The sequence below is a fragment of the Falco biarmicus genome, chromosome 8 (genome assembly GCF_023638135.1).
Source record: "Falco biarmicus isolate bFalBia1 chromosome 8, bFalBia1.pri, whole genome shotgun sequence".
In the NCBI taxonomy this organism is placed as follows: domain Eukaryota; kingdom Metazoa; phylum Chordata; class Aves; order Falconiformes; family Falconidae; genus Falco; species Falco biarmicus.
Window position 1 is genome coordinate 44187066 of NC_079295.1, and position 27211 is coordinate 44214276.

At 42.6% G+C, this 27211-nt stretch overlaps 2 protein-coding genes across 5 annotated transcripts in view; one reads left to right on the plus strand and one right to left on the minus strand.

Moving 5' to 3' along the window:
- Window positions 1-4140, minus strand: part of CCDC148 (coiled-coil domain containing 148) — a 78271-nt gene extending 74131 nt beyond the window's left edge. For both annotated transcript variants that reach the window (XM_056350033.1, XM_056350032.1), the window contains exon 1: window positions 3956-4140. The gene's annotated coding sequence lies outside the window, so the exon portion shown is untranslated. The remainder of the gene's footprint in view (window positions 1-3955) is intronic.
- A 185-nt stretch (window positions 4141-4325) lies between these two features.
- PKP4 (plakophilin 4) overlaps window positions 4326-27211 on the plus strand; it is a 101489-nt gene continuing 78603 nt past the window's right edge. For 2 of the 3 annotated variants that reach the window (XM_056349346.1, XM_056349347.1), the window contains exon 1: window positions 4326-4464. The gene's annotated coding sequence lies outside the window, so the exon portion shown is untranslated. The remainder of the gene's footprint in view (window positions 4465-27211) is intronic. The other variant, XM_056349349.1, reaches the window with a different exon arrangement.

A 27211-nucleotide genomic window follows, 5' to 3' on the forward strand; every position in this document is an offset into this window, starting at 1 on the left:
TGTATGTTGTAGAGAGGTTTCTGGGGAAACCAGATCAGTTTTGTAAACCAGCTCACTGCACAGTTGCACAATCACGTTTGCTGGCACAAGGAAAGCTGGAGAGGTGTCATTACAGGGTAGCATTGTCCTTTTCCATTGCAGCTGGGCTTGAGCCCACTTCAAGTGGGCATGCAATCAGAAGCTCTGTGATCCTGCTGAGCACTTTTGCAGGATCTAGATTCAAATACTCATACCTGATGCTTCAAAGCCATGGGAAAAAAATTATGAAAATGCAAACAACTTGGCAGTATCCAAATAGTTTTCCTCAATACTTTGTTTTCCCACAGGGAGAGCGAAATCTATACCTGTGATAGAGCAGTAATTTTGAATGCCACCATCTGAAACTTAAAATTTCTGTAAAAACCCTTACTGAAATAGCAAAATGTGAGTCCACTACTGCTTCAGAAATAACACCTTCTATTGGGTGCCACACCTCTACAGTTCGACAATAAAAAAAGCAGAAGTTTACTGCTTTTAAAACCAAATGAAATTACAGTTTACAAATTACCCAAAGTCAATTGTAGCATGATTGACTTAGTTGCTGTGACATCAACACAATGGCTTGAAGTTTTGAAACCAAATTGTATGTTTTAACGAGGGGAAGAACCATCTACTAGCCACACATCTAATAATTTCCCCTGTGAACACTGGACAGCTGCTCATTTGTTCAGTTAGCCTTCCATGAGCATCACTGTCTTCTCCCATCATTTTTTTCCCAAACCTCTGTAATTTTAGTACCTGTAAGAGATTACAGATAAAACAGGTAGCACTACATAGTTTCCAGGAGAAAAAAAAAAAAAAAAAAAAGAGAGACAGAAACAAAGGCAGCACTATTTTTGTGACTGGTATTTATCTTCATAATCCCACATTCCCAAGGACCAAGCCTTGCGTGCCGGCAATTCTCACTTTCTAGCCACGTTGCCTGCGCACTTACATCCAATGATGAAACCTAGGTAATCTTGCAAATAGAAGAATAATCACTAAAATTAAAGATAGGTATGCCAGTGTTCTGCAAGGACTGTGGGCATCTGTGGAATATATATATATATATATATAAAAAAAGACTGAAATGTGGATTAATTTCAGAATAAACAAAGCAGAAAAACATATTAATGACTTGAAATACTGCAGGAGCACAACAGCAGCAAAATAACCAGCAAATACCCATTAACTAAATTGGTCGTCTAAAAAGCCAGAAAACGAGCACAATATTTTAAGAGATCAGATTTAAGACTCGTAAGAAACCAGGAAGGCTCAGAAGGGAAACATGCCATTAGACTTTTATAAGATTTGTAAACATAATGGAATCAGTGCTTTCCAAATGACACTGAGAATTAAAAAGAAGGATAACTTGCTCTCAAGTCACATCCTGAAGAAGGTGAATAAAAAGAAACAGTACTTGTTTGTTGCTGATCCTAAAATTGATATAACAGTTTAAACACGTATTTGACAAAGGCTACTATCAGCTAATGGAATAAGAAACCTAAAGAATCACTACACCACTTGAGCTCTTTGTATTGGATAATTAAAATGGGATGCCTTTCTGTAACGTATCTTGTTCCAGTTGGGCTCAATACAGCAATAAATAGGTGGGACTTGATGGCCTGTGATATGCAGCAGTCAAATTAGATAATGTATTGGCTGCCCTGGGTGCCAAAACAAACAAAAAAAGCTATGACTGTATGACTAATACCAGACAGAATGAAATGTTTCTCACTGATAGTCATTCAACATATCTGCAAATATGACAGGATCTCAAAATATTATTTTTAATTCTTTATACTTCTGTTGTGCCAAAACAAACTGGCTCAAGGTCACTTTCTCCTTGCCATTTCTTACCCTCTTCCATTTCGTCCCAGTGGCAAACACTACAATACAGAGAGGCATTGCAACGCATGGCTCTGCAGGGGTAGAGCGCACTTGGAACAGCCTGTTCCTGATACTGTTGAGGGTTACAGCCATCCACCTGGTACCACCCAGAATCTGGACAGCCTAGAGATGGCATTATACCACCTTTCATGACCTGCCAGTAGACTGTGCCTTCCACAGTCACAGCAACATTCAGAAATAGTTCGATTTACCAGGGGAGGCAAATAAGCTCCTTCATTTTCTAAAAGCTGTTATCTGAAGAAGCTAAGCCAATGTAACAATATCCAAATTAAAGGTTAAAACCAGCTGAGACTGATTTGAAGCTGATTTAATTAATCCAGTACACCTTTGGTAGAAGCAACCTAGCAACTAATGAAAGCCATTGCTCTCTCGGGTTCTGTGCTTTCTCCTCCCTTTATTTGAGATCTGCTTACTCTGATTCCACATTTTATTTTTCCTTTTCTCTTGCTTTCCACTCTCATTTGACCCTTCCCCTACTTATTTTATTTTACCCTTGTTATTCTTTGTTTTACTAAGTTTCTGGCTATTATTTCTCTGGATTCCTGTTTCCTATTTCCTAGAAGGAAGTCACCATTCAGGTTTGGTAATATTTTATATCTGCTTAACCTAGTATAAATCGAGATTTTCAGGGCAGTGGGGAATCAAGACCCCTGTTTATACCTGCTAAGTGCTTTCCATTTGGCATATGACTGATCATACTGTAGGACTGCATTAATCCATACAAATGGAAACAAGTATTACAGAGATTTAAAATTATGCCAATAGCCTACATAGCTTCCAGTGCAGCAGATCACATTCCAAGTGGGAAATTAAGAGAAGGGACTATATGACTTTTATAGGCGAGTTTATAGGTGGACTCGCCATGTTCTGCTACTCCCTACTTTTTACTTGCGAGTTCCTTTCTGAAAACAGAGGGTAAGGACACAGTTCTACTTGCAGCGTACATATCAACTAAACCACATCAAAGTTTTCACATGTCCTTATACTAAGATAAAAATATGGTGCATGCCATTGCACACCAAACTGGAAAACTAATCTGGATAGAAAAAATACAATAAAAATGCAAGTAGTATTTTCACGGTTATTTTTAAGCAGGATTCCTGCACAGTCTGCATCAATGCAACAGGGCAAAGGGTTGAATAAGTCATCCTTTAAAGAGAGCAAGAGCTGCTCACTGAACTACACCCCAAATACAAGTCTGCCTACAGGAGACTATCTGGAGCCTTCTCAGCATGCCAGATGAGTATCAGGAAAAGTATAAGACAAAACCGCAACAGAGTTAAACGAGAATACTCGCACTTCTGGGCGGATTCAAGTGGCTGTTTAGTCTTCGCTTCTTTTAGCCGTTTACCGCATCACCATCACATTAGACAGTGAAGCCGTGCGTGTCCTATCGTAGCTGTAACAGCAGGGAGGGCTGGGAGGAGAGGAAGGAAACAGCATCAGTCAGAAAACCCTGAGAAACAGGGCGAGTCTGGGACAGTCACATAACTCAGAAGATCAAGAATGTAACACACACGCCCTCTCACCCAAACACTATTTTAAGCGTTTCATGGTATCTTCAGGTATATTAACTTCACTTTTTTCTCAGTCTGTAATTCTCTATGCCACGGTTAGGCCAGCACTAGAACCTTCAAAGCGGTAAGAGTTGGAAGCAATACAGAAAGTATTTCTCGTGCCTTTCACAAACACCTTGACCTCATCCGTCGGGGCCGAGCAGACTAAGGGCCGCACGCCGGGCCGGGCTGCCCGCCCTGCCGGTACCGCGGGCCTCCAGCCCCTGGCTCCTGCCAGAACCGGAGCGCCCCAGCCGAGACCAGCCCTGACCCTGCAGCGGCAATGCCGACGGCTTCCAGGGCCGCCCTCCACGGGGCAGGGGGCACCCCCGCGGCGGCCCGCCTCGCCGAGAGAGCCCGGCCGGCAACGAGGGGGCGAACATCCCCGGCGGGCACCCCCACGGCCGCCATTTTGCAACCGGTTGCTGCAGCCACCTGCGCGCCGCCCGCTCCCGCGCCCGGACACTCACCGCGAGGAGGCCGGCGGGCTCCGCAGTGGCACCGGAGGAGCCTCTCGCCCCAGCGGCCTCGCCCACGCAGGCGGCCGCGCCCTGCGGGCGCCCCCGCCTCCAGCCACCTCGGGCGCGGTGCGGGACCGCCGCGTCCCTCGGCGGGCCGCTCCCACTGGCCCGGCCCGTCCCCCGCCCGCCGCTGCACCGCGCTGAAGGAACGGCTGCGCCTTCCTCTCGGCATCGGTAACCGTAGCAACCTCAAGTCGCACCGCCATTGGCAGGTTTCACACGAGGCCGTAGCCAATGCAACGCCGCTCTGTGCCGCGCCTGGCCAATGGGCGCGGGCGCAGGGCAGGGCGCTGCACTGACGTCGCGAGCGGGGCGGAGCAGGGCCAGCGGAGCGGGCGGCGGGGCTCGGCGGCGCCGGCGCCACCACCGCCACCATGGAGACCCCGGGCTAGGGCCTGCCGCGGCCCGCCGGCGCGTTGAGCGGGGCCGGCCGCTCCCCCGCCGCCTCCCTCCGCGCGGTGAGTGGGTGAGGGCCGGGGGAGGCCGCGGGCTGGCAGGTAGGGGCGCGGCGCGGGCGGGCGGCAGAGGCAGCGGAGTCCGCCCGGGGCAAGCGGGGCTGAGGAGCCGCCGCCTCGCGCGGACCCGCGCCCGGCCCGCCTGCGCCGAGCGCCTTCCGCGCGGGCGGAGCACGCCATGCCCTCCGTGCCGCCCGCCCGGGCCCTGCGGGCGGAGATGCCGCCGCCCGGCCCCTGCCCCGGGCTCCGCGTCAGGCAGCCGGGCGGCGGAGCGCGGGCGCCACGGGGGCAGGTGCGGTCGGGCCGGGCCGGGGAAGCCCCGCGGCGGCCGGGGGCGCGGAGCCTGGGCCCGCCGCCTCCCTGCCGGCTTCCCGCGGGCCGAGCTGGCGGCGGATGCGCAGCCCGCGGGCGCGTCGGAGGGCGCCGTCTGCGCGGGGCGGTGCGCGGCGCCGCGGCCAGGAGCGGGCAGCCGGTGGCCGGGAGCCGTCGCGGGCTGAGCTGGGCCGCCCCCCCGGAGCGTGTCCCCCGCAGCCGGGCCATGACGGTGGCCGGGAGCGGGCTGCAGCGGGCACCCTGCTTCCCCGCAGCTGCCTGCCTCGTGTCCCCGTTCTGCCTGTCTCCGCGCTCCCCGGACGCGGTTTAAATGCGCGATTTAATTTGCTGTGTTAACCTTAGCGTGACCGCTAAACTTCGCATGGCGTGCGCGGGCCGGGCGGGGGGAGCCGGCTGGGGAGCCCTGCCCGCGCAGCGGCAGCACGGGCGGTGCAGCCGGGAACTTTCCGCGGGTTTTCTTCCCTTCCCCTCCCCGATCAAACCCAGTCGGACAAGCGGCCGGAGAGCGGCGCCCCGTGCCTGTCCCGGGGTGCCAGGCGGTGGCCGGGCCCAGGGGGCAGCCGGCCCGCCCGCCACTCTGCAGTGGCCGGGGTCAGCGCGGCGCAGCCGTGGGTGCGCGGTGCCCAGTGCAGTGCCTGAGGCCGGGACAGCTGGGGAGTGAGGACTCGGGAGAATGAAATTAATACTGACACTGAACCTGGGCTGTTTCAGGAAAAGCCTGCGTTGCTGTGAGTGTAGCTTGCGCGGAAGGTACAAGTAGCAAACGCCACAGAATACCACAGCTGAGGAATCGAGCCCTCTCTGGTCCTTTTCCCCTCCCAGCTGACGCTTCAGAGTGCATCAATATTTGACTAAAGGAGAGCTCTCTGTGTTTCTAAAGCGCTTGTGTTTGGCCCGTAGACCTTTGTACTTTTTTTTTTTTAATAACCTTCTGCTCCATGTTAATTTTACATTAGTCATTGCTTCAAGATGTGACTATTTCAAGGAAAAGGTGTGGTTGGAGTTGCACCAGTAATGTTTCATTGACTAGCTTTTCAGTTTCTTCAGCAGTCTTATTTTTTGATAACTTGAAGTTCAGAGATTAGGAGAAGGATACCAACATTTTTCTTCTTTAACTAATACCTGTACTTCTGAGGTAAACACTAAATAATATGTTCCCTGAGATAAAAGTATGGGAACTTGCTTGACCATCATGTTTAAAATGGGAGTGTGTTTTGGGGCAGAAGCTTGTTGACCCTGACATGCTGTATCTCTGTTAAATATTACATACAACTTTGCATACTAATAAATGTAACCTGGCTGTGAAAAAACAGGTTGCAATAACTTTCTCCTATTGTTCACATTGCTTGTAGAGTGCTAGCTTGCTACTGAAATAAGTTGCTAATATTTTTAATTAAGGCAGCTGATGTTTTTTTTCCAGTAAAAATGATGTCTTTTTTCCTTTCATCATGTTAAATGTGGAGGATAAGTAGCAGTAATAATAATGAAAATTCTGCTATAACGCAGAATTGGATCAGGTTTTGTGAGAAAGTGGTCTTATATAAGATGGGACATTTTTTTTCCAATTTTTGTTAAAATGTTGACAATATAATGCACCTTTTGGTGTCTGCTTTTTTTAATAGTAATGCAGGATCCTTTTTTAGTGAACAGATTAATTCAGTCACATAATATGTTACTTTTATAGCAGCTTCATGTACTAGCAAAATAGCATCTATGATGCATTTTGGGGTATTTTTTGAATTGAATGATAGCATATGCTATATAAAAATAATAGTAATCTTAATTAGTAAGCTGCATCATGTGTTTAGTACAGGAAATTTGCATGCATTGTGTGGGAAGCCCCAGTGGAAGAAACACTGCATGTTAACAAAACAGGAAACATAAATAAGAACTTTATGTATTTCTGCTTCACTTTAAATGCATTTAAATAATCTACATATAACAGATGAAAGGCTAAAGCAGGTCTAAAAGACAGAGCTCTGTGAGTACTGTCCTAATTTTGTTACTTTTTTTTTTACTTAATTGTGATGCTGAAAATGATCAAGTTCTGCAAACATTTATCTGATTTTGGTGCAAGAAACTACTGACTAGTTCAGGGATCTCAGTGAGCTTAATGAAGTTTTTGTAAGTGTAATCAAGAGTAACTGGGCTTATTAACAAAACATAGTTTTTGTAATATGGTATAGAAAAGACTGCTAAGAAGCAAGCAGAACTTGCGGTACTTGTCTGGAAAAAATTAGCGATGAGCCTGTTATCAGGTATACTTGGTATTGCTCTCCTTTACTTTCTGACTATTTTCAATTTAATCAGTGGGTCTAGGTTAAAATTGGATCACTCTGTATGAGAAGCTGCACCCTTTTGAAGCTATTTACAAATTGGTTTAACAGTGCAGACCCCATAAGAAGAGGGGCTTTGAGAAACAGTACTTAAGGTTCTAGCTGTCTGTTGTGTCCTGGGAGGTTGTTCTGCGGGGCAGCCTGCCCGTGCCTTGGGTGCTTAGCCTGGTCCTCTACTGCGGGCGCGCAGAAGCAGCGTGCCCGAGGCTGCTGGGCGCCTGTGTCCAGACCGGGGACTTCATTCGCCAGGGCTTGATGGGAAGCAACTTGCAAGAGGTGCTGCAGAAAGAACGTGTTTTTCCATCTTCTATACAAAGCGTGTGAATGTCTCCGGAGTAACTCGTGTTGGTGGGGGTTCAAAATAGTGGATTTTTCAGAAATTTTTATTTGGTTTGTGTGATGTGGGTTTTTTTCTGTGGTGAAAATAAACTGCAAATCATTATGAATATGGCATGTGCTGTCACTCCAAAAGTAAACTGAACTGATTCAAACTTTACCAATTAGGGAGGAAAAAAAAATAATTATTTGAGCTAGCAGAGCTTTATGTGCAAGTCAGTAGAAAGCTGGACTGGAAACTAGAATTTTGGGCATGGCTTGTAAATACTGCTTGCTACTGTTCCTATCTTGACTGCAAATATTGCTGATAATAAGGCAGTTCAAATACTTGTTAAGATGGAGAGTAAATAGGTAACAACACTTGAGCACAGAATCAAAGCCTGTGGTAACAGCCCTTCCTGCTTCAAGCTGCACGGGGCCCTGGCAGCAGAGCCACGCTTAACAAAAGGTGAGCTCCAAACTCAGCTGGAGGGACTGCCAGCACGGAGCGGTTCTCTGGGCATGCTTGGCAGCTTTTCTGATTCTCAGCTGCTTTTCCTAAGGCCTGTGATAGGTCCTGGTTCAGACCTTGGGTAACTTGACGTGTTCTTTTTATCCAAACGGAATACTCATTTATTCTGCTTGGGGAAGGTTTGCAGAGGGAGGGAGGAGGTGGATGAGAATAGCCAAAACCAGCCTCTGGTGACCTCCCCAAAACTTTTGCTTGCACGGAAGAAAATTGCAGCTTCTTGTCAGTTAAAATCTGCATCTGGCCGCAGTGTTGGGACCTTTGCTCCTTTCCCACTCACTACCTCTTTCCCTCTCCACTCGTAGTACCTTGCTGCTTTTTCTTCCAAGGCAGAGGAGACGCACGTGTATTGCAGGAGGAAGCAAGGACTCCTTCAGATTTGCAGTGGATTAGTTTGTTTATTTTTTAATGATTAAATCCCCAACGCTATCAGTAATGGGAAAAGGCTGAAGGAGAAAGCTCTTTGAATGGCATCTTGCAGAGGTTCCCTTGTTCTCCAAGCCACTGAAAGGCAGGAGGATGTGCCTCTGGTCCGGCTGTGCTCTGCAGCAGGGCAGGCGTGTGGCCAGGGTCAGGGAGGTGACTCCAGCACAAGCTTGCCCTCCGTTCGGGTTCGGCTCCATGAGTCAGCCCTCGGCTTCCTGGAGAGCAGCGCGGGGCGCTGGAGCAGGCGGAGCAGGGCTCTGAACCAGCTCAGCCCGTTTGCTCCTGCCCTCCCGTTTCTCCTCTGGAGTCAGCAGCGAGCGGCTTCGCTCACAGCGGTCTGGGGGATTGCTGTAGCTGTCCATGACTTGCTGGTCCTTTTTGTTGCATCCCACACTTGCAGGCAAATGAAGGCAACATTGCTGTGGGAAAAGTTAGGAAAAAAACCATTCTTAGTGTTTTTCAGTATTTTTAAACAAGATCTTCATATTACTGCATTTTTAAGATACTGTGGTTACAGAAGAAAAATAAATTACAATTTTTCTCCAAAACGTGTCCATCACCACCTCTTATAGATCTTCCCCTTCCTTCTTTAATTTGCCTAGCATTTTACAAAGCTCTTACCTAGCACGAGAAATTGAAGGCCAGTTAAATTCCTGTTTAGCGGCTTTTAAAAATAATTTTAACTATGCCTTTATTTTAGTGGGGAAAATAAAACTGTGAGTTATTACTTCATTTGAGAGCGATTGATCCATTCTTCAAGGAATAATTAAAACCAAGACTTCTTCCCCTCCCCCCCCCCATGTAGTGCAGCCTTTTGCTTATAAAGACTTGTGATATAAAAGACTTCAGTTCTAACTGAAACGTTGTGGGGTTTTGTGACCCTTAAATCAACATTATAGCTAATCTAATATTCTGATTGGTATTGTGATTAATTTGTTATTGAAGAGTAAAAAAGGAATCTATTGTAAATCCTTTGAAGTTACACAAGCTGAAACTTGCTTTCTGCATCACAGCTCAATGGGGGGATTTTTAATGTATTTACTGTTTATGCAACTGTGGGGTGGTAATTGTGGGCAGTGAATAAAATTAACCCTTTAGCTATTGGATCTGCAAAGCAGATGGTTTATAGATATTGTTTAGGTTGTATAAGTAGCTAGCCTTTATTGTTTGTTGAATTCATAAATAGGAGTTTAGAGCGCCAGGTCCCCGTTCCCATATGAGTGAGGTTCATCTTGGAGCAGTAGGTGGGAAAGCTCTGGTGGGGTTCATGTGTCTGGAGGGTACTCATGCTAGCTGGCAGCAGGACAAATGCAACAAGAGTGGCTTTGCTCAGCATTGGTTTGGTCCAGTAAACATCCTCAGTTCAGCTGGAGAAGTTTCCAGAGGCAGTAGGAGCCAGGGGGAGAGTGCCCTGGGAGGGAGGTGAAGGGGCTGAAGGCCAGAAGGTAGGAGCAGTTTTTCTAGCACCAGGCAGGGTAAGAAGTGGGAGAGACCTGGAGACCAAGTGAGGAAAAGGGGTTGCTGCAGCATATGGTGCCAGACGTAGTCTTTTCTTAAATGAGGTTCTGCTGTAAGGGAACAGGGAAGAAGCATTAGAAAAATTCTGGATTTCCCTTCATTTGCATGGCTGCCAAAAACTTTTCCTCACTACACATTCTTAACAAAACCTCCTTATGGTATGTATGTGGTGTGGAAAGCCTTAGGCTATCACCTGTGCTATACTTCCAATGTTTTTTAAATAAATTTACTGAAAAGCATTTGCATTACGCACATCCATGTTGAAAGCATCTAATCTACATCTCAATTTACTTTAAATGATTTAACTTAGACCATCTCTACTGGAACTGTAATGTGAAGGGGAGATTTTCTGCTTTGTGGGTTTCTGTCCCCTTCCCACCCAGGAAGGTGGCGGCAGGCAATGCACCCATAGTGCTCCAAAAGGGAAGCTTTTTCAGTTCCAAAAACATGTTCTTCATTGTCTTGTATTGGCAGAATTTTCTGTTACTGTATAACACGTGACTTGAGTACTTGTGCATTTGTTACCATGAAGGTCAATCCAGTTGGTCAAAACTAGTAAGTCTTCGTTGTTCCTGTTAGCCTGTTTCTGTGCAGTACGGTTCAGGAAAGCTTTCTCATGGGTTGGGACATAGCAGGTATGCGGCTGGGGCAGCTGCAGATCCCCGCTTTCTTTGAGGCATCATTCGGAAACTGTTGGTTGCTGATACAGTATAAGCACAGTATACAAGTTCCCAGATATTTCTTCCTGGATGGATTTGTGCATATAATGCTAGTAGTGATATATGTTACCTACTATGCTGAAATTCAATACAGTATCTCCACTTAGAATTAACTCTTATACTTTGTAGTGACAGATTTTGTACCAATTCCAGTTTTTTTAAAAAATAAAAATTCACTGATATCTGAAACAATTTCAGACAAACAATAACTCCTTACCTTCCATGTCAGTGTGACGTGCCTTAAAAATGAAGTGTTTCATGTCTTCCACAAAACCAAGATGATGCATGTAATGCAGCTGATTTCAAGGGATTCTGGACAAGTGAAGGGCTGGAGTGTTAATAGAAGAAACTCTGTGTACAGATGGTGTTTGTGTGACACTGTTCACTGGTTGTCTTTTGCAGATTCCTACTCAAGTTTTGCGTGGTATATAAACGGAGACAGATCTTAAAGAGTTTATGTTTTCATCTTATTTTTATTTAAAAGCAAAATTGCTAGATTTTGTTGTTAAGACAACAGTATCACAATGATAGCATATTATGGAAGGAGATGTCATTTATACTGTGATAGTGCCTAAACTCCAAATTGATGTGCCCTTCTGTGAGGTAGAGGGAAATCCATGCTTTGTAGAGCTTACAGACAAAAAGGCAAAACTTAAGCGGATAGATGAAGCGAGTGGAGGAGAAGACGTTGAGAACATGGCTTCCTGAATGCAGACCTTCATCCAGGGTGCTTGTGATCCTGTGTAATGCTGCCGCCTTGGTCTGTATTATCTGATACAGCCTTAATCGAAGATACACCAGCAGAATTTGCCATCTGTTGCTGCTCCATATCCTTCATATCAAGCTTTGTCCTCATAACTAATGTGGTGAAAATAACCAGTGCTATATTTTAGCTGAAATAGAAAATATTGGCATGTGAGATGACTGATACAATACATCACTTGTTTCTGGGAGCGGGTTTATACTTCAAACAAGAGATGAAAAAACATTGAACCCAGAAATGGTAGATTGGCTCATAGATCTGTGAGATGTGTCTGTTTGCTCCGTGCTATTTGGACGACCCAACAAAGAAAGAAAACATAGTGATTTTCTTAGTTTTGCCATTGCTTCTAAACATAAATCACAGCAGCAGCATACACTGAGACTTCTGGGATTTCATTGTAATTAAACACGTTTTTTTCCAGAAGATACTTTTAAACATCATTATTTAGAATTCTTTACAGAATAGAAACTGACACACAAACTTACAGTGATTCAAAGAGTTGACATTTTTTAAGGAAGTTCTAGTAGAGAGCACTGCCTACTATGGGATGCTTTTTTGTTCAGGCTGATGTAATTGGTCTTCCAATACTGAGAGAGGGTTTTTTTTAATGTTGCTGTACCACAGAGGTTGTTTTTAAGCAACACAAAAAACTCGCCAAGTCATGTACTGACACTGAAATAAAAAATAACTCCCCCCCCTACAAAAGAAGCCCACTCAAAACCAACAAAAAACCATGAAACAAACAACAAAAACCCCCACTCCAAATATTTTCAGTAACTTGAAATACATTGAATTAGGCAGAATTCCTGAATACGAAATTAATTTGTCTGATGAGCTATAGAGTATTGTTTTGGCCAACCCTGAGTTCTTAGAAAGGAGCAGGAAGACTGTCCTTCAGTCAGTTGCTCCTGCACTAAGAAAGGCTGAAAATTTACTCACACAGTATAGGAAGGTAACACTTTTTATGAAACAATATATTTATTGGTATGCATAATGACTAGGAGGTTCTATACCTTTTTTAGCATAATAGATGTAAAAGAGGGTACCTTAAATCACAACTTGCCTGCTTTTAGGAAGTGTGTAGTTCATCAGCTTTAGAAAGCCTTGACTTATTTGAGCAAATGCTGTTTTAGTGGTAAAGTTCATTGTATTATTTTATATCATATTATTAAATTGTCTTTATTACTAATATATTCATTTATTCTATCATATTTATATTTTTATGTTTCAGAAGGACTGAAATTTGAAGTGGAAAAGGAAGTTACAATTATCTTTTTTGTTTTAGATAGTAAAGGTATCTTAAGTTATTGCAATTTTTCCAGAGTTTTCCTTCTTTCTCCCTTCATCTCAAAGCATCACAGGCATCATATTACAACAAACAAGAATAGTTTATTATGGTAGTATTACAAGTAATTTTTGTTACAGAAAGTTGAAAGTAATGCTAAATTTATGTATAGCATTGCAAACTGTGTGATGCTATTTTCACATGTTCAGATTTTAACAGTTTCAGTAAGACCATCTGATTAAAAGTTCATTTATTAGTCCTGTGTGCGCATCTTTGCAGAATAGAACAGCTGATGGAAAAAATGTTGGGTTGGTAGATGAGTTAATCTGCATGCAACTTTGATGTCAGGATACATCACTACAACTAATAAAAGTATTGTGTTGTCATCAGTAGAAACATTTCGGCAGCGTTCTGTAGCAAGTTGGTTGTAAGTGGTTGTTTTGGTTGCTTTGAAGAACACCTGGGAGTCCTCAACTTCTCAGTGTTGTTTGGAGCTTTTTTCCCCAGTATTTACTAATGAACGTCTTTCTGAATTGATTGTTCTCAAACTTGTATGTTATGATTGAGCATTGTGAAAACCAAGTATCTTGCTATGCAGATGCTTTCAGCATTTTGAGGCGTAAACACAATCTTTTCCTTGTGAATGGAAGCTGAGAGTGGTCATGCTTTAGGAGAATGTCCCGGTACGAAAGCTTATGACAGCATCTCCTTTAGCCATGTTTTCTTACCCGAGTAGCAGCTCATAAATTCTTCAACTTACAGGACAACAGCCAATCACGTTCTTGTATAGAATTTTTTTCTTACAAAATGAAGAGCTACTAACACTAAGTAGGTAACTTCTTCGCTATTTCATGCTTCTCTTGGAGCTTGGAATTGGTTCTGTATGATCCTAGGCAAATCTTTTTCCTCCAGGTTCACTGGAACAAGCAAGCAGTTCGTAAAAGTGTGTTACTGTTGTCTACGTGGCAAAGAGCCACCTGCCCGCCTAGGGTTTTCTTTCACAATATGTGGCGTGTCTGTCTCGCTTCAAAGTCTTTAGATGGGCAAACTTAAACATGTTGGAGGAAGGGGAGACAGGCTATACTACTGCGTGAGCTCCAGCTCTGCTCTCTCCCTCCTTGCCTGGGATCTTACAGAGGCTGCCTCAGCTTTGCTGTAACTGAAAAATAGCCTGTAGCTGACTGAAATGATTTACATGTTGCACAGAATTATAGCCAGGCTAGAGATTTTTATCTTGCATGCAGAAATGCTTTCTAATCCTAGAAATTCAACTGTGGTGTGTCCTTTTCCCCTCAGTATGAATAAACATGAAGTGTGAAATCTCTGCAGTGTTCTACTAACATTCATTAACTAATTAACAACCAACTACAGAGCCTCTGCTCTGGCAATTCATGACAGCCTCAAATGGGAGGAGAGCAAAGTGTTTAGTTATCACAACTACACATGTTCTTAACTTTCTTAATTTTTGTAACTTTTATTTTTTCAATCCTCCTATTCTACTGCTGTCTTTTATATTTGCATTTGTCAATAGGCTTTATAATTTCTTAAACTGAGGTATCAGGTAAAAAACCTTACAGAAGAGTATAGTCTATTGGAATTCAAAACTATTAAGTTTGCTTGGCCTGTATTTCAGAATCCAGTTTTGGTTCCAGACAACAGATTAATAACTACTGTTCTTCAGCATCTTTTGTTGCAAGAATTTGGCACTTCTGTTTAAAGGTCTTAAAAGAAGATACTTGACAGAATGGGGGGTGGGGGGGGGTGGGGAACAACGAACCTGGGAAACAACTAATACTCTGTGTTACTTCAAAATAGTTCTCTTACACAGCTTATAAAAAGATATTGCAAACTGAGACTTTTTATCTGCTTTACCAATAAATTCTTGTAATTCAGCTGAGTCCAGTAATTCAAGATTGGAAGCTGTCTTGTTTGTAGAGCCAACTTGTTTCGTTGTGGTGACTGGGAGAGAAACCCAGGGTACAGAACTGCTTACGTCTGTGGTCCTTTTTTTCCTTGATCATCTGCTGTAAGCCATCAGCAGTCAGGATTACCATGGTAGGTGAATCTCTAGTCTGATGCACTGTAGCTCATCTGAAGTTCTTACGGGCAGCTGGATTTACTACATGCATTTGATATTTGGACTTTTTCAGTCTCTGTTTGGAACAGGACAATCCAAGCTGAAGCAATGCTTTATAACTGAGGATATGCTGATTTTGGTAGTGTAATGCTTTCTTATATTTAATGATTTTAATAATCTGTTACATAGTGCACAGAGTGAGCAGGTCTCCTTGCAGTAGTTTTGGTGACTTAGTTTGCTTTTCAAAGGACCTTACTGGCAGACAGTCTTGTATGGTCCAAAGTTTAGACTTCTTTCCAGTGTGTTTTTTTTATTACGAATGTGAAGCAGTTTTGTGTGATGTTCCCTCATGATGTAATGTGTTAAATTTGTAAGACTTATGACTTCATAGGTGTGCAAACACAAACTGCACCTTTTCAGTTTTAAGTGCACATTAGCTTTCCACCCATCTTTTCTTTGAAGGCAAGGCTAGCGTACTATATAATTAATCTTGTCTGGTATGCTGGAAGTGGACCTAGTAATGCTGGATGACGTGGTGCTACTGCCTGACTTCACTTCTGTTCTCCCTTCTTTACCTCGAAGCATGTGTTAGGAGATGCAGTGACTGTGCCTCTCATCTGGCCCAGTCCAAGGCCATTTCTTCGTCTAGGTGAAAGTATGGCTGTCAGACTTCCCGCAGTATAGGATTTATGTGTAGACGTGCATGTTATCTTCAAATAGAATGATGGTTGACATGTGCAGATTTACTTGGATAGGAGACATTCAGCATCTCCCCAAAGTTAGTTATCATTTATCATGACGTGACTACGGTGTGTAGATTTTCTCCTATGCTACTAATTTTGGAATGGTTAGAGCAGCTATGGCCTTGACCACCTTGACTAGCTCTAAACTGGACAGGATCAGATCCCCATTTAATCCCAGGTGAACTTAAAGCAAAATGCTGTCTCATTATAAAACTAGCAGAGGGAGATGCAGTGTCTTGAGCTAATTGTTTTCACATGCCTATTTGTACCTTTAAACATGGTGGAACTCGAACGTATGATTCTAAACATCCTATGGATGTCCAGATGTACTTGGTGGTGTTAGAGTGCTATGGGTGAATGCTAAATGTAGTAATAGCTTTGATTAATAATAAATTCAGCTACTGTATGAAGATATTGTCTATATTTCATTCAAGAGCCGTAATTGAAATGGCCCTACCACAGAAGGAAAGCAAGCAAATCACCTTGATTTGACCATAACATTTTCCAGTTGAAGAGATGCCAGCAGGATATGAATCAAAACAGTACTGACTGTAAACACATGCCAGAGGATCTTGCTACTCTCTGCTGTTTTAATTGTGTGACTGAAGTACTGACTTTCCTTATGATAGGTATGCTTTTATTCGTATAAATAAGAAAAAATAAATTGGGTATACCAGTATGATAGGAATCCACTCTAAGGATCCTAACAGCACAGTTACTGCATTGAAGAAAACAGCCACCAGTAATTCTGTTCTCAAGTGATATATTCAGTATATGTTTTTCACTTTTCCAAGGTGTTCACTGAGAAATTTCCTGATTTTATAGTCAGAGAGATAAATTTCATTATGGTCATTTAAGACCTGTTTGTTCTGCACTCAAATGTCTCCTTATCCTCATTTTTACCCCCAAGTATTTAGAAAAAACAAAATCTTCTCAGTCTGTTTTGTAACGTTTCTGTCTGTCAAAAAGGTTTGGTCCCTTTTATCATCATGACAGCCTCTGAACTCAGACCAGCCCAACAAGCAGCAGATGTGAGGAACAAGACCTGTGCCAGACATGGGTTAGCCTGTACTTCATTCTCATGGAAGCAATGCTTCAGAGTCTCTGTGGGAAATGTGTTTGTGATATATTCTGCAAGGGCACGTGCCATTATATTGGCCATCTCACAGGAACAGCTAGTGAGTCCATGTTCTTTTCACCAGTCACTTCTGCGTGATGACCTTACTGTCTGTCACAGAAACTCATTGGTCACTACCTGTGGCTGGGTAACTGCAGCAGGATTAATTCTTCAAGGTCTTCCATAATAACATGCCCCCTTAATGCCCCAAGCCCTTCTTGCCTGCCAAAGCCCCCACAAATTTGGAAGACATGCAAAGACCTGTTGTTTAAAACATGATCAGTTGCAAGGAGTTCCTGGTGGAGAAACTTCTTTCTAGATGGAGCTTCTCATTAATGCTACATTTTTGTCTTCCTTCCCATAAACAGGCTGAATACATAATTGTGATCTTTTGAAAATAGAAACGGTGTTTGGCTTATTCTGTCTTAGGTACCTGGTGGCAGTGTATTACCTGATAGTATTTTCTCTACAGGCAAATGTTTTTGTTGTTCTTGGAATTTATTTGCTGCTTTAGCAGGTCTGTTTGGCTTGATTGTCTGTAACTTTCACATAATACCATCATTACTGGACTTGGAAAACAACAGTTCTCAAATCTCACGGACGTATGGATTTCTCCTCTCCCCTTAGGGTGCTCTATATTTCTGCTTGTATCACTTTTAAAAGTAGGTCTGCTTCACAGATAAGTGGTTCTGTGTTGGCTTGGATGTATGTTGCATGCTTGTGTGTGTCATCCCTTCCACCACTTAGGGTAACGCTTTGGATGGTGTTTGGTAGCACTAGCATTAGACAGCTCTGCTGGGCTCAGCTGGTTGATTTCACCACATTTCCTATTTCATAAGAATTTTCTTCTCAAATCAATGACTTCAGTTATAGGTCTGTCTAGTTGAATTATCCTTCCATGTAAAATTTAAATCATCCATAACAATGTGCTCTGTGGCTATTTTGGCAACTGATTTTTCTTCTGTCATTTCATGCTGGAGTTTGTTGTGTGAGTAATCTTTCTTGTTGGTCTGATTGCTCTTTCGTCACCGTATCTGTGGAATGAATACCTGTGCCAGACCATTGTGATGATTATTCATACATCGATCAGTGTCTAGAAAAGCTAGCTACCTGTTTGTCCAGTGGTATTTGTCTCTAATAGAGCTTCCACACCAAAGTTTGAGTGGCCACTACTAGCAGGTATCTCTTCTCTACTGTTGGAGATGCACTGAAAGCATTAATGGTTATGCTGTAAACTCTGCTTTTTCACATGAAGGAGTACCAGTTACAGAAATGAAGAGTCTCCGAAGAAATGACCTCTCTGAATTTGAAAGCTGGTAACATGACTACTCCTGTCTTTTGAATTTTGCTGTGGTCAGTGGGTCTTACAGTTCACCAGTGGATTAAATTTATAACTAATAAATTGGAGGTACCACAAAGCAGTTTGTTGTGAAGACATTGAATCAATAGTTTATTGAGGAAGGCTTTTTTTGGTTTTGAAAGTTCATAGCTTTCAGCATGTTATACTTGGCGTGGACGCGAGTCTTTCCATGTTCTGCAAATAGGTCATCGGTGAGTTTGTATCACCAGTTCTTCAGAATTTAGTGTGAAACCTGGAGTTCATATTGCCATTCCAGTAAAAAAAATGTTTCACTTTCATGAGCACTTATTTGGGGATAATGAGGTCTACAGCCTCACTTCACCCCTGTGAGGTGTTTGTTGGTGAGAAGTATGGAGCGAGTAACCAGCCTGGTGTCAGACCTTTGTCCTAGGCCAGCTCTACTACATTTTCCTTCGTTTAAATGCTTTATATTTCTAATTCCTATTGAGGTTAGGAGTAGTAATGGTGATGACCTTGGCTTTGAAAGCATTTCAGATTTCAAACTGGCTTCTCAGAGCTGAGGGCTGGTGTGGTGCAGCAGTCCTGCCACTGTCCCTGGCACCAGGAGCACTGCAGCAGCAGCAGCCTGTGGGCAAAATAATCCTCCTGAGAGCCAGCCTAGGTTGTCCTGGGCTGGGTTATCAACACGCGTGGTTCTTCCGCGTCTGCATTCCACTGCACCAGACACGTGTGCTCGTTTGGTGGCTGGCCTCTGTCAAATGCCAGCGTTGCTCAGATCCCTGCGTGCTGCTTTGCTAGGCTGAGGGCAGAAACTCTCCAGAACGGCATGGGCATGTTACTCAGTCTGTTCAGTTGCAAGTAAATGCTACCTTTTGAGATGGCCACAAATGACAATTTAAGGGACTTCGGGTTTACTCCATGTATCTGACAAACCTGCTGGGCATATCCTTCCTGTGGCTCAGCAGAAGGCTGTTGACATGCAGCAACAGCATCAGTATTAAAACCGGATAAAAATGGGAAAAGGTAGTGTGTGTGTGTCTGTATTTTTACCTTGCCGTGTTTGGACATGTTGATCTGAAGTCTGCATTAACAGCCTTGCTGAAGTCTATTTTTAAAACATGTAAAAAAAGATGTTAACAGTGTTCATCAGAAGGTGTATTTGGAGTTAACCAGCAACATTACTGCAGAGAAACAAGTTACAAAATGTATTTGCCATTGCAGGGAAGCAAATTCTTTAAAATGCAGACTATGTAATGTAGACGTTTTTCATGAAGTTTTTATTGTCTTTTTGTTCAACAAAAGTGGAATCTTACGCACTTGCCTTAAACAAGAGAAGTGTGAGGTAGATTTTTTGAGCCTGGTTTTGCCCCTCCTTTGCTGGGCATGTTAACATTTGTTCTGGCATTTGCAGCTTTACCTGTCTGGTCATATGAGAACTGAATTAATAGAGAACGTCCTGGGTGAGCTTTAAGAAATAAGGGGCTAAACCCTCTGTAGAGCCTCTTTTGTGCCTTTGCTGAAAAGCTCTGTTTGTAAAATTTTTGGATATGAAGTGGTCTCTCTCACAAATAAAAAGCCAAAAAATGCAGTTTAGGTAGATACATATCCTGTTAACATCTGTAACTTACCCTGTCGTCTGTGACACAGAAAACATAATCAGCAGTTGACTTAAAGCACCTTGCTGAAATGTTCCATTTTTAGATAGCTTAAACAACATGTGGAACAAATATTTACAGTTCCTGTGGTATAGTAATATGGCTGTTTCTTGTTGATTTTCCCTTGCAAATAGGAGTCATTTTAGTACTTCATTCTGCTGAGGGCGGTTTGGGCTTTGTTTGACTTGGGGTGCTTTCCTGCCTGGTGCCACTCAGCTGCTTCCCTTTCCTTGCCGTGCAGGGCTCAGAAAGTTCAGTTCAATATCATCTATCTGAAATTGTATATATTTTTATGACGCTTAAGTAAGATCTTCTAAAAATGGAAAGATATGACTCTAACTACAATAACTATTTAAGCATTATATGAAATAGCAATCTTGCAGGTTCTGGAAGTGCATTCTTTTCTGCTGTTGTCATCCATGAGTTATATTTCCTGACTTGTTATATCGACATTTTCCTGGACTTGCATAGTGCAAGCAAGAGCAGACTTTCTCTATTTTGAAAGTGGAAATCCCCTAAAACAGTAATTAATTGTTGTGGGTTTTTAAGATTTTAAATTGTGTAGGTTTTCAACTACTTCATGTTATTGAGTGGATTTGCTTTTGATAGCTGTGTTTTAAACCCCTCATTTTGAGCTTCATGTTAAAGCACCGTGAAAATAACAGATTAAGTTCGTAGCTTTGCTGGTGGTAGTTACTTGTTTAAGTATATCAGTATTAATTGTCAGGCATATCTAAACCCTGACTGTGAGCATTACATGTTTTATTTCTATTATCTGCAGTTATGAAAAGTTCTAAAAAATAAAGTTTGTTTGAACTTGGAAGGGGGAAAGAGCACCCCAGTATCCCATTTAGAAGAGACAGTAATGCTTAAATATTTAATATAATTGATATTGTCTGATACCTAGCAAGAAAATAGCAGAAGCTGTAAAATATTATCCTAGATTATTGCTTTGTCTTTCCTGCAGTGACTTCAGTGGTCTTGCTGTTACCACTTTTCCACTTAGTCTCTCTGTCCAAACACAGGCAACTCCTACACAAAATTTGCATAGCTTTGGTTGCTCTCTTCTGACATTTCAGTTGATCCAACTTGAAATTGGGTGCACAGACCTGGATATACTTCTTTAGCGAAGCAGACTGGAAAGATTGTGCATTTCACAGTACTGGGAAATGGAAAATGAGCAGGAGTGATAAATGAGGGTTGGTGGGGTTTTGTTTGGGTTTTTTTCTTTTTTTTTTTTTTTTTTTTTTTTTTTCCCCCCCTCCTCCTTTGTCACAGGAAAGTGTGCTTTGATTACAGGCATCCTAACTTCATGTTGTTTTCCACAGAGCAATTGTCTTGCTAGTTGCTTTCTGTACTGCGTTGGTTCCTGCTTCAGTGCAGGACTTTGATCTTCTTATAGCCTGGGTGAACTTGAATATAAGCAAGACAGGATTATGCATGAGGAGGTAAAAGGAAAAAAGTGAGTATTACTGGGATAGACAAGCTTTAATGTTCAGTTTGAGTTGGGGTCGGCTGCTTTTGAGTTTGGCATCTGTTTTTAGATGGGTTCTCCTATAGTTGGTGATCTGTGAATGCTGGCCCTACCACACAGCAAATGGGGGCATTCCCCTCTCCTGCCCTCAGCTGTCATCCACAAAGTGCAGGCAAGTGATGCCAGCTTTATTTGTTATCCCAGGTGACTGTGTCCAGGCAGTACCTGTGACACAGCCTCATTTCAAGCCTTCTTTTGATGCAAATGAACTGTTAACTACTGCTTTGATTACAAATTTCAAAGAAGTTACACTGGTTACCTCTTCCCACCCCCCCACCCCTGGTGTTTTCACCTAGATAAGGCTGGTTGTCAGAAGGCCACGTGGCACTGTCAAAAACTTTACATGCAAGCTGTGTTTCTTGTAGTGCTCTTCTTGTAGAGCAAAATCAGGTAGTTTTGATATAATCTACTCTTGATAAATCCACGCTGTTTCTTAACACTTGACGTTCTAGTGCCTGTTACTGTGTTACTGGTTTTGGTGTGTTTAATTTTCCCTGCTCAGAAATTGGAATTAGACTAGAATATGGGGCAGAGAATTAAAAGGTAGAAATATGAATGATGTTGTGACCAGTATTTGAGATTCCTTTGAAACTTTGGTTTTGAGCTTTAAAATACATTTGAGTCATATTTTAAGTCTTTCAGGAACTGAGGCAGGAAAGCTGTCTAAACTGTGTCTCCAACTGGTAAACTTTGACGCAAAATACTATAATCTTGTGACAAAATTCTATGCCTGTAGCAGACTTTACAGGAGGAAATGTTTTTCACTGAGAGAAGAAAATCACATCTTAACATCATCGTATAGTGCAGCATAAAGATGCAATACTTCCACACAACCAGAAGCCTGTAAATGCTGGTTTGAGAGTTTCTTTTAACTGAGCATCAGTAAAAAAACCTGAACTGTTTGCCATCATGCAGTATTTGTTTCCCTTCTTGACTGTTTCCACATTTAATCTTCATTCCTTCAGTATATAGTTTTCTATCCTTTCAAATTTTCTTGTTGCTGTATAGTGAATTGTCTACATTCTGTGCTCTGGGCATCTATTTCAGTGTGTGGGTAAAATTATTGATATTATTTAATGTACTGTTGTCCTGACTTTTTTCCCTTATGGCACTTGTGCAAAAAGTCTTCATGTCTTGCGAAACATTTTAACCTAAGTATGTCTAACTCCATGTTTCTATCATCTGCCCCCTACTATGGGAATGCATGTGGTTCACTTTCATAGGAATAAATATAATTTTATATTTATCAATATTAGCTTATTCACCTTGCTTTATGGTTTTCCCTCAAGTTACTCAGTTGTCTTAGCTCTCCTCTAATTGTAATGTCACTTGTAAATTTTGGTGCTTTATAGGTCTTCACCTTTTTATAAAGTATTAGTAGAAATACTAAATTCTCTGTAATGTGTAATCTTGCCACTAGTACTTAAAGTTTTTAAGGGTAAACAAAGTCAAACATACCTCAGAAAAATTACACCGATTATACCTCTTTTTTGGGGAGATTGGAGAACTGATTGAAATATGAGTAATTTTGGCCTTAAGAACCAGAAGCTTGTTCTCTTAATTCCTGTAGAATTTGCTACTATGTGCACTTTTTTATTTTTTTTAGCTTCTAGCTTGGAGAAGAGGGGAGAGCTCCATTTGCTTAAATACAGAAGTTTGCAGTGTAGAGCATTTGTAGCAGTAAACTTGATTTTTCCTGTGCAGTTCTGTTTCAAGACAAAATGAAGAGTAAACTGCAGTTTAGTAATTGATAAAGCTTTATTTTGGTAAAACCTTTTGCTCAGCCATAGCCATGTTTACTAGAGAACAGTGGTATTCCCGAATCTATATCATGCAGGAGCTTGACATTTTTGTAGTAGCTATTTGAGCACGAACAACCATAGGTTGCCTTAAAGAACTTATAAGTGTGTTCAGAGTAAAAGCTGAAGTTTAAACATCACCAGTTTCAGAATTTTGCAAGGGCATAGTTGGATTTTTCTCCCTGCTAAACCTGATTTAAGCTGCTGCTTGTTGGTCACTCATTCCTGAATTGTGGTTCTCAGTGGAGAGATGGAGACTGCCATGTTAGGAAAAATACGTGAGCCTGTGTTGTAAGTGAAATCACACCACTGATCTAGTCTGGTGTTTTTTTAAAGGCAACAGGGGCTTGGTAGTGTGTCTAGTTCCAGACCGTCTCAGCGATACGCGTTACACCTCATCCCTTCTAACATTTGGGTTGGCAAAATGGGGAACTGTGGAAATCTGTAACTCTTCAGCTGTCTTTTAGAATCATGGTTGTAGCTGTTAATTTTAATCATTGGGAAAATTGTTTATGTAATAATTTTTTCCCAATATACTATATGACAAAATTGAGAAGCATACTTCTATAAATTCATATAAAATAAATTTGGGTTTATAATGCTTCCGGTTGAAATATATCTGCCTACAGTTAGTGTACATTATCTACCGATAATTTATAGACTAATGCTTCAGTAATAATTTTACAGGGCTAGGAGAAAATGTAAGAGGAAGTTGAATAGCAGCTGCAGCTATTGTTCTGCTTGGTAGTGTTTTTATCTTTACTTATAGTTATTCTCAGTTTAACTCCTGTTTGCTTGTTTCTAGGAGTTTTCAGGTGGGAGACTGCAAAAGCATCAGTTTGGGGGTCCTACACTTTGCAAGCATTCAGTAGTAGTGCTGCACAGCATACATGCACAGCAGTTACTCAGCTGTTACAGTTTTTAAGTTATGTTGTTCTGTGACATTCATTCTGAATGACTTCATACCCTAAATTAGTTGAGGCTATTACAATGCCAAACTAAGAATGTATCCTTCTATGAATGGTTGAATGAATAGGTGATGAATGTCTTTTCACCTGACAGCCTGTTTGGAAAATCAGAAATCCTTCCGTGATCCTACATATCCCTCTTCCTCCTCAGTCTGCACTAGGATAAGACTGAACTTTATTCCTCGAGGTAAATCTGTCTGTTTGCCAGTCTGCAGAACTGGTTTTGAGCACTGTGTGCTGTTGAGGTGGTTCTGAATGGTGGTGGGTTCAGGTATATCAGCAGAACAGAGCAATACAGTCTTGGGGTGGTCCAAAGGAAGGGTTCACGTTGGGGTCTGTCATTTGTCTTTTCTTTAAGGCATGGAGCCTTGTTAACTTAAACTACTGAAAACTCTGTTGGTTGCCAATTAGGTTGTGGTACTTCATACATTTGTGAAGTGGGAACGCTCTCCAGATATCCTTTAGATGACAAAGGTTCTTTTTTTAAGGTGAGCTACAAATGGTGCCTCAGGCCTTGAAGGATATAGTTGTAAATATGCCTTTATTCAAAATGGTCGTCTTGCTATACCTGTCTGATCTCTTCTGGTGAATAGTTGGTTTGAAAGCTATAAAAAATACTAATCTCATGAGCATGTTACAACTGGATATTTGCAGTTATAGAATCTTGCCTGCTTACTAGAGTGAAGTTAAAGTATGTAGCCATCGGCCAAAAAGAAAAAGACTGTCTTCTACTAGAAGCTGTAACAGAAATACATTTACCCAAAAACTAGGGTAATCATTTTTAACATTTAAAAAAGGATATAGTACCACATGCCTTTTGAACCTGCATGTATTTAAATAAAATAAAAAAAAAAAAGAAGGGGAAAAAAATGTATCCTGAAAAGAAATTAGGAAGGTCTTGCCTTTAACTATCTTGCTGCTAAATTTATCTCCCACATTTCTTGGGCAGTGTATAAGTTGCATGTACGTTTCTTCTGTTACTGTGAGACTCTGCACAATTGTGCAGGTTGGGGGGGCGTTATCCTGACATTATAGAAGTCTGTTTCTTCCATGTTTCCATCAGGTGTTTGCTTGCCTGGTTTCATCCTTAAGTCCACGTGAACAAAACTTTTGCGCTATTAATGTCCATATAGAAAAGTGATATCTGAACAGAAAGCTTACCCTCTAGTATGGTATTTGAAGTATCTTGACTTACTGCATCTGGAAACTTTAAAAGCTGTTTTTCATGTAAAGATTTGGGCCATAGAATCATAGAATTATTTGGGTTGGAAAGGCCTTTAAGACCATTGAGCCCAACCATTAACCCAGTGCTGCCAAGCCCACCACTAAACCATGTCCCTCAGCACCACAGCTACACGTCTTTTAAATACCCCCAGGGATGGTGACTCCATCACGTCCCTGGGCAGCCTGTCCCAGTGCCTGACCACCCTTTCCATGAAGAAATGTTCCCCAGTGCCCAGTCTGACCCTGCCCCGGTGCACTTGAGGCCGTTCCCTCTGGTCCTGTCGCTTGTTACCTGGGAGCAGAGCCCGACCCCCCTGGCTGCAGCCCCCTTCCAGGGAGCTGTAGGGAGCGATCAGGGCCCCCCTGAGCCCCCTCCTCTCCAGGCTGAACCCCCCAGCTCCCCCCATCAGGCTCGTGCCCCGTTTTCTCTGGACATGCTCCAGCACCTCAGTGTCCTTCTTGCGGGGGGGCTGGCCCAATACTGAAGCCAGGATTCAAGGTGGTGGGGCCTCACCAGTGCCGAGTACAGGGGAACCATCACCGCTGCCCTGGTCCTGCTGGCCACACTGTTTCTGACACAAGCCGGGATGCTGTTGACCACTGGGCACGCTGCCGGCTCATGTTCAGCCGGCCATCAGCCATCACCCCCTGGTCCTTTCCTGGCAGGCAGCTTTCTAGCCGCCCTCCCCCAGCCTGTAGTGTTGCTTCACATAATCCATTTTTAATTACTTGAATCATCTTTGCAAGTGGGTAAGTTCTCATCTGCTGTCTTTTCATCCAAACACGTAACCATAGGCTGGAGTCATCATACAGAGTTTGTCTTGGTTCGGTCACTTGGTTGCACCAAGTTTCAGAATGTAAATCACTGCCTCGTTTGTAGGCGAGCAACACTATCCTTGTAGCAGGATGGAGCTAATGGGAACTACTCATACCTAGAATTGTACTGACATGTCTGTGAAGTTACTAAAAAAATCAGATACGATTATGTCTTCATTTAAAAAAGGTAGCAATGCAGTAACTCTTGTTTTGGTTTTGACTTTCACCTGTACTGTAAAGGATGAAAAAAGAAGAATCTTTGACTGAGAGCTGAGATGTGCCTTGTTGCTTAAGTGTAGATTTAAGCAATATTTAGTTGTGTAATAAATAACGTGTCAGTGTCTCAGCAAGTTGATTTTAGGTTATTGGAGCTCTGTTCTTCTGTACTAATGAATATTGCTCTGCTGCCCTTTCTGATCTACTGCTGTTGCTTGAGTTAATCTTATAGCTAGATAAAAATGAGGATTTTTACTGATGAGGTATTGCTTGTTTTTCTCAGGTTTCCCTCATGAAATAGATACAGTCTATCCTTTCCTAGTGGACAGCGTTAATAAGAATTGTATTACCTCTTCAGCACAAATTACTCCAGGTACTGTTGTTACTGGCTTCAGGCCAGCAATGGGAGGCTCAGAAACAGGGGACACAGGTAAGGAAAAATTTTTGGACAATAACCTGTGTAAGGAAGGCAAGAGTAATACAAAGGAAAGTGAGTAAGGAGCTGTGGAAAAGCACCCCTTTCACTGTCTTGCAGGGAATCTGAAAGGTCTGGCTTCTCCTTGAGCCTAGTCTGCTCTACAAGCAGTGGGATTACTTGGTGCTGGCAAAACTATCTGGGTCTCTCTTACGAAAATAACAGAAGGAGCAGTGAAAGGTGGGCAGTAGATAGTAACAAGAATGAAGAACTAAAGCATGGTTTCCCTACTCTCAGTTGAGTGATTTCTCATGCTACTTCTCTCCTTCTCAAGTCCATATTCACATTCCTTCCTTGCATCAGTGATTGTACGGCTGGCTGGCTGCAAGATCAACTGGTTCAGAAAAATACACCCCTGCCTGGCCCGCAAAAAAGCATAGCTTTGTGTCAGATGAACTCACTGAACCTATTTGCTTTGCAGCTGTTTGACCAGACACAAAAGAAAGTATTACCCATACTGGCAACCTACAACCTCACTGCATGCTTAGAGGACCAGTATGAAAGCCAGGATTGGCAAGTTACTAAAGAAACCAGTGGATCTGCCCCATCATCAGTACTGGGGTGCCAAGAACTCTGCTGCT